Raw genomic sequence first — 6870 nt, 5'->3', positions numbered from 1 at the left:
AAAGTATAGGCTAATCCAAATGTCAAAAGAGCTCCAAAAAGCAAATGAAAAGAAGAATGCCTTGAAAGACAGAATTAGCCAAATGGAAAAGGAGGTCCATAAGACCACTCAAGAAAATACTACCTTAAAATTAGAGTGGAATGAGTGGAAGCTAGTGACTTTGTGAGAAATCAAGATATTAAAAAACAGAACCAAAATAATGAAAAGATGGAACACAATCTGAATCATCTCATTGAATAAATCACTGACTCATAGAATAGGTCCAGGAGAGAAAATTAAAAAAAAAAATAATGGACTACCTGAAAGCCATGATCATACAAAGAGCCTAGACAAAAGCTTTCCATAAACTTTCAAGGAAAACTGTCCTGATATTCTAGAACCTGAGGGTAAAACAGAAATTGAAAGAATCCACCTATCCCCTCTTGAAAAAAGATCCCAAAAAGGAAACTAGGAATATTGTAAACAATTCCATAGTTTCCAGGTCAAGGAGAAAATACTGCAAGCAGCCAGAAAGAAACAATTTGAATACTGTGGAAACACAATCAGGATAACACAAGATCTAGCAGCTTCTACATTAAGGGATCAAAGGGCTTGGGTTATGATATTCCGGAGGTCAATGGATCTAGTATTAAAATGAAGAATCATCTACCTAGAAAACTGAGTATAATGTTCCAAGGCAAAATATGAATTTTCAATAAAATATTGGACTTCCAAGCTTTCTCAATGAAAAGACCAGAGCTGAATAGAAAATTTGACTTTCAAACAAAAGAATCAAGAGAAGCAAGAAAAGGTAAACAAGAAAGAGAAATCATAAGGGACTTACTAAAGTTGAACTGTTTTGTTTACATTCCTACATGGAAAGATGATGTGTGTTATACATGAGACCTTTCTCAGTATTAGGGTAGTTGAAGGGAATATATATTTATATAGACAAAGGGCACAGGGTGAGTTGAATATGAAGGGATGATATATAAAAAATAAAACAAAATTAAGGGATAATAGCAATATATCAAGAGAGGGAGAAAAGAAGAGATAGAATGGGGTAAATTATCTCACATAAAAGTGGCAAGAAAAAGCAGTTCTGTTTGAAGGGAATAGGAGGCAAGAGAGGGGGAATGAGTGAATCTTGCTCTCACTGGATTTGACTTGAGGAGGGAATAACATACACATTTAATTAGGTATCTTATTCCACAGGAAAGTAAGGGGAAGGGGATAAAAAAGTGGTGATGATAAAAGGGAGGACAGATAGGGGGAGGAGGTAATTGAAAGCAAACATTTTTGAAAAGGAACAGGGTCAAGGGAAAAAAATTGAATGTAGGATAGGATGGAAGGAAATATAGTTAGCCTTTTACAACATGAGTATTGTGGAAATATTTTCCATAATGACACATGTGTGACCTATGTTGATTTGCTTGGGAGGGTGGGAGGGAAGGTAAGAGGGGAGAGAATTTGTAACACAAAGTTTTAAAAGCAGATGCTCAAAAGAAGTTTTTTTTTTGCATGCAGCTGGGAAAAAAGATATATAGGGAATGGGGCATAGAAATCTATCCTGCCCTAAAAGAATGCAAGGGGAAAAGGGATGAGGGGGTGAGTGGGATGACAGAAGGGAGGATTGACTGGGGAATGAGGCAATCAGAATATATGCCATCTTGGAAATGTGGGGCAGGGTGGAAATGGGGAGAAAATTTGTAACTCAAACTCTTGTGAAAATCAATGCTGAAAACTAAAATATTAAATAAAATGATAAAATTAAAAAAAACCTACCACCATAATAAAAACAGAGGATTAGGAGTCAGATGGTCTAATTTCAAACTTTGACTCTACCTCTTAATGCTAGTGTGGTATTAAACAAGTCAGATTACAAAAATAAAATGGGTGCTCAAAAGTCCTCTATCTAACTGAATATCCACACCCCCCCACAAGCGTTATAGTCAGTTTTGCTCAGAAGGGGATTCTTGGTTGCCATCCTAGCTCCTTTGACTTCAAGAATATCATATTCCAAGCCATCCAACCCCTTAATGTAGAAGCTGCCAAATATTATGTTGCCCTGATTATGTTTCCATAATACTTGAATTGTTTATTTTTTTCTGGCTACTAGAAATACTTTCTCCTTGATAGGAGAAATCTGGAATTGGGCTACAATATTCTTAGAAGTTTTGCTTTTGGGATGTCTTTCAGGAGGTGATTGGTGAATTCTTTCAATAATTTTCCCCCTCTGGTTATAGAATATCAAAGCAGCTTTCCTTGATAATTTCTTGAATGATGATGTCTAGACTCTTTTTTTTGATCATGGCTTTCAGGTAGTCCAATAATTTTAAAATTGTCTCTCCTGGATCCATTTTCCTGGTCAGTTGCTTTTCCAATTAGATATTTCATATTGCCTTCTATTTTTTTATTCTTATGTTTTTGTTGTTGTTTTATAATTTCTTGATTTTTCATAAAATCATTAGAATTAATTTACTCCATACAAAGGTTTAAGGAATTATTTTATTCAGTGGGCTTTTTGACCTCCTTTTCCTTTTTGTCAATTCTGCTTTTTAAGGCATTCTTCTCCTCATTGGCTTTTTGGATCTCTTTTGCCATTTGGGTTAGTTTATTTTTAAGGTGTTATTTTCTTCAGCATTCTTTGGGTCTCGTTTAGCAAGCTGTTGATAATTTTTTTTTTATAATTTTCTTCCATCACTCTCATTTCTCTTCCCAATTTTTCCTCTACTTATCTTACTTGATTTTCAATTTTTTTGAGCTCTTCCATGGCCTGAGAACATTTCATATTTTTCTTGGTGGCTTTTGATGCAGGAACTTTGACTTTGCTGTCTTCTTCTGCTTGTATGTTTTGACCTTCCTTGTAAACAAAGTAAGATTCTATAGTATGAGTTTTTTCTGCTGTTTGCTCATTTTACCAGCCAATTACTTCACTTCTTAGCTCTTGCTAAGGTCTCTGCTTCCAGTGTGGAAGTTGTACTGTCCAAAGCTTCAGGAGTTTTGTGTTGCTGTTTTCAGAAAAATTTCTAGGGACCTGTAAATTTTCAGTTCTTCCAAAGTCATATGATCAAAAGAGAGGGGTTTACTCCTCTCCTAGTCTGTGCTCTGGATTGTGAGTGACCTTAAGCACTCTTTTCTTCCTTGGAACTGTGAGGAGGATTTCTTCTTTACCACCAATACTAGCTATTCCATGCCAGTGCTCCTCACAGGACTACCACTCAGGACTGTGACCCAGATTGAAGCACAGGCAAAGAGAGAGAATCCTGCCTCAGTTCCAGCAAAGAGATCCCTGAAATCCCATGATAAGCCCCTCAATCGCACACAGAGTCTGTGGGCTGACAGCTCCAGAAGGAGCCACTGGCGATGCCACCACCTGTCACTGCTATTTTCCTGGGGCTAGGGCCAAACCATGCTTCTCTCTCACACAGGTCTGACAGCCTTTTCCCACTGACCTTCCAAGTGGTCCTTGTTGAGGTTGAGGTTGAGAAGTCTGGAAACTGCCACAGCTGCAGTGATTCAGTCCCTTGAGGCCTGCACTGACCCCATCTGTGCCTGCATGCCAACACCAGACTGTGCTCTTCTCTCAGACTGGTGCAACAGACCTTTTCTGTTGACCTTCCAGCTTATCTTGGGCTGGAAATTTGTTTCATTCTGTCATTTTGTGGGTTCTGCTATTAAAGAAGTTGTTTAGACTCATTTTTACAGGTATGTAGAGGGGTTTGTGGAAAAGCTCAAACAACTTCTTGCTTTTACTACCCCATCTTGGCTCCACCCCCCCCCCCACATGAAGCATTTCTTAAATATTAACTATGTGCCAAGAACAAGGCAAAGTAATTTACAGATGTTATCTCATTTGATCCTGGCAATAATTCTGTGTCATAGGTGATATTGTGACCTTCATTTTATAGGTGAGGAAACTAAATCAGAGGTTAAACCCAGCATAACACAACTGGTATCTAAGATTAGATTTGAACTCAGGTCTTCCTGAGTCTAGGTCAAGTTTATGATCTACTCAATCATCAAGCTGCCTATTACAGAGGAGGGCAGCAAAGATTTTCTAATTTCACCTATGGGAAAATAGGAAGACATGTTTTTGGATGTACTAGGCCTCACTCCCTGTAGGCCTTTTAGTGATCACTTGCTGGCTGTGTTACAGATGACTTTGTAGTAATGTGATAGACGGGATGGCTATTATGGTGATTTCAAACACAGATATTCTGTGCTTCTGTGCACAATTACCTAGCTGCTATAGTGTTGATAACATTAAGTTACACTGATTGCAAGGACTTATAGAGATCTGAGTTTAAATCCTGTCTTATAACATTCCAGCTGAGATACTGTGGGCAGGTCATTTAACTGATTTCAGTTTCCTCATCTGTAAAATGATACATCTTGTGCTGAAATTATCATGTATTCTGTAGCCTACTTAAATACACCAGTTTTGTCTGCATTTCCCTATTGCAATTATGATTCTTCAAGTATCATGGTGTTGAATCATTTATAACCTTAAAGTTCACTCACAGATTACTTTGTTCAAAGACATTGGGGAGGTCAGGCATAATCTTGAGATTCTTTAAAAGAATATTCCTTTTTCCAAATCATGTATATTAATTTCTTCCTCCTCCTCAATTCTGGGCCTAGATAATTTTCAATCTACAGTCTCTATCTAAGTGACAAGCATTCTAAGAATGAAAAGGAAAGTTTTTATTTTAAGGGCTGGGTCCAATACTGAGTTGTCTCTCACAGACATCTCTTTGATTTGTACTTCCACCCAGGGTTTCCCTTGGGAACATTGGAATTTGGTTTGTAGTACCAACAGCAAGCAAGACATGCCACAGAGTATAAGTTTTAAATGGAGAATTTATTAGCCAGTATCCATTCGGGGTTCAACCGAAATCAGAATGGCCCAGAGTTGGGGTGAAGAAGTAGTATTTATACAGAAAAATCTAGGTACAGTGGTTTAATTATCTCTTGAAACTGACATATGTTATTTTAGCAGGCTCGGCAAGCCTTTGTTATTTCACTTTTATGACCATGATACATGAAGAGGAGCTTCCTGAATAGATTGTAAATACAGAATATCAGATAGCTGACAAAGTGTCAACCAAAACTACAACCCAGGATCTCTGCGTCCAATTTGCAATTTGCATCTCACAACATGGTATAAGATAAATTCATGAGAATGTTTGGGGGTGAGGCTTTCATCCTTATTGGCCATAGGCAGACCAAGGGATGCTCTAGCTGGGTTTGTTGACACAAGACAGAGACATCTTGGAACCCACTCAGGAAACAAAAACAGATTGTTATCGTCAGGCTTTTCCTCTGGTTTATTAGTCTACATTCCTTAGAACAGTCACAGGACCCAAGGACATTTGCTGAACACCAAATGGCAGGAGCTAAGTCCTTTTTCTTATGCAAACTGGGGTTTTTAGTTAGGGGTTGGGGGCAGGGTTTTTCTAGCAATAGCTGGCTGCTCAGGCATCACAGGTTCACATCTAAATCTTGTTAGAAAAGTAATATCCCTGAATTCCCAAGTAGCCATTCAGGTCAACAAGCCATTGAATAAATTATAGGCTTTCTGTAACTCAAGAGAAAATTCAGATACTTTCACCTGAATCAAGAACCAGTTGAAACTACTTTGTTTTTTTTTTTTTCCCTAGTGGACATCTATCTCTCTAAGTGATCTAAGCTACCTAGTACTGCAGAGGTTTATCTAATTTTATTTTTTTAAAATAAATGACCATTTACAAATTGAGTTTTAAAGCAAATGTCCCCCATAATATTTAACAACAGTTGCATAAATATACATTATAAATAATAGCAATACATTTTTTTGCACACACATATGTGTATATGTTAGAATTTGAACTTCAATATGATCAAAATAGTCAGTTAAGATATATGCATTATATGCTTAGGGATAGGGAAATGATCTCCCACCTATAAAAATCCATCTAGAAATGAATTATTATAAAAAATATCTAACATGAAAATTTTCTTAGAGAGTTGTCACTTCTTATGTAAAATAATTTCATGAGAAAATTTGATGAGAAAAATGGAAAGATTTTTCCTCTCACTCAAATAATTGGGATAATGGTACCCAAAGCCATCAGTCAGAAAGGATTAGTGAAAAATAGGTTATATTTAAAGATGCATATAGTATTTGAACAACGCTTGCCGATGTGTTTTTTCTCCGTATGAGGAAATTGACTCTTTTTAGAGGGAAGACATTTTAAATGAGCCCTGGAAGTTCTGGGTCAAAAATACAAGAGACAGCTGATTATCAAATCCATGCTCTGAGTGTGTAACAAATTCCTATAAGCTTTTTATTTTCTAGAATAAAACCAGAGTTGAGAGCATCAACTATGGCCTTGTAAATTGCTGATACTATCTGAAATTGAAGTGTTGCAGATGACTGCACACAGACAAAATACTGAAGCTTACATACAAAAAACACACATTGAAAATGAGAATACACTTGGTAAAGGAAACATGGTAATCTACATTTAAAATAAAGTTCAATTTGAACATAATTCTTAAGTCTTTGAAAGGAACATAACTTATTAGAATGGACAGGTCTATGATAGAGTAGTGTAAAATGAAACCCACACCCATAGAGAACCATCAAGCTTTTGGTAAATAGCTGTGCATGGTTCAGTTGAGATGTCTCCACATTTATGTAGCTCTTCACATGGAAGAAATCTTTCCTAACAAAGGTTTGCTTACCTAGCAGAGTTGCTAATCACAAAGTTCTAATTTTTTTGTTTGAGGTTAATGTTCAGCATCCTCTATTTTCATAGTTTTACAACTAGTTGAATTTCTATTGTTACCTTTTCAATTTAAATGTATGGGATTCTCTCCCCCTCCCAATTAAGCATATGTGTTTCC

The sequence above is a fragment of the Trichosurus vulpecula genome, chromosome 1 (assembly GCF_011100635.1).
Source record: "Trichosurus vulpecula isolate mTriVul1 chromosome 1, mTriVul1.pri, whole genome shotgun sequence".
Classification (NCBI taxonomy): domain Eukaryota; kingdom Metazoa; phylum Chordata; class Mammalia; order Diprotodontia; family Phalangeridae; genus Trichosurus; species Trichosurus vulpecula.
The sequence above is the reverse complement of the archived record's forward strand: the minus strand, read 5'-3'. Positions refer to the sequence as shown.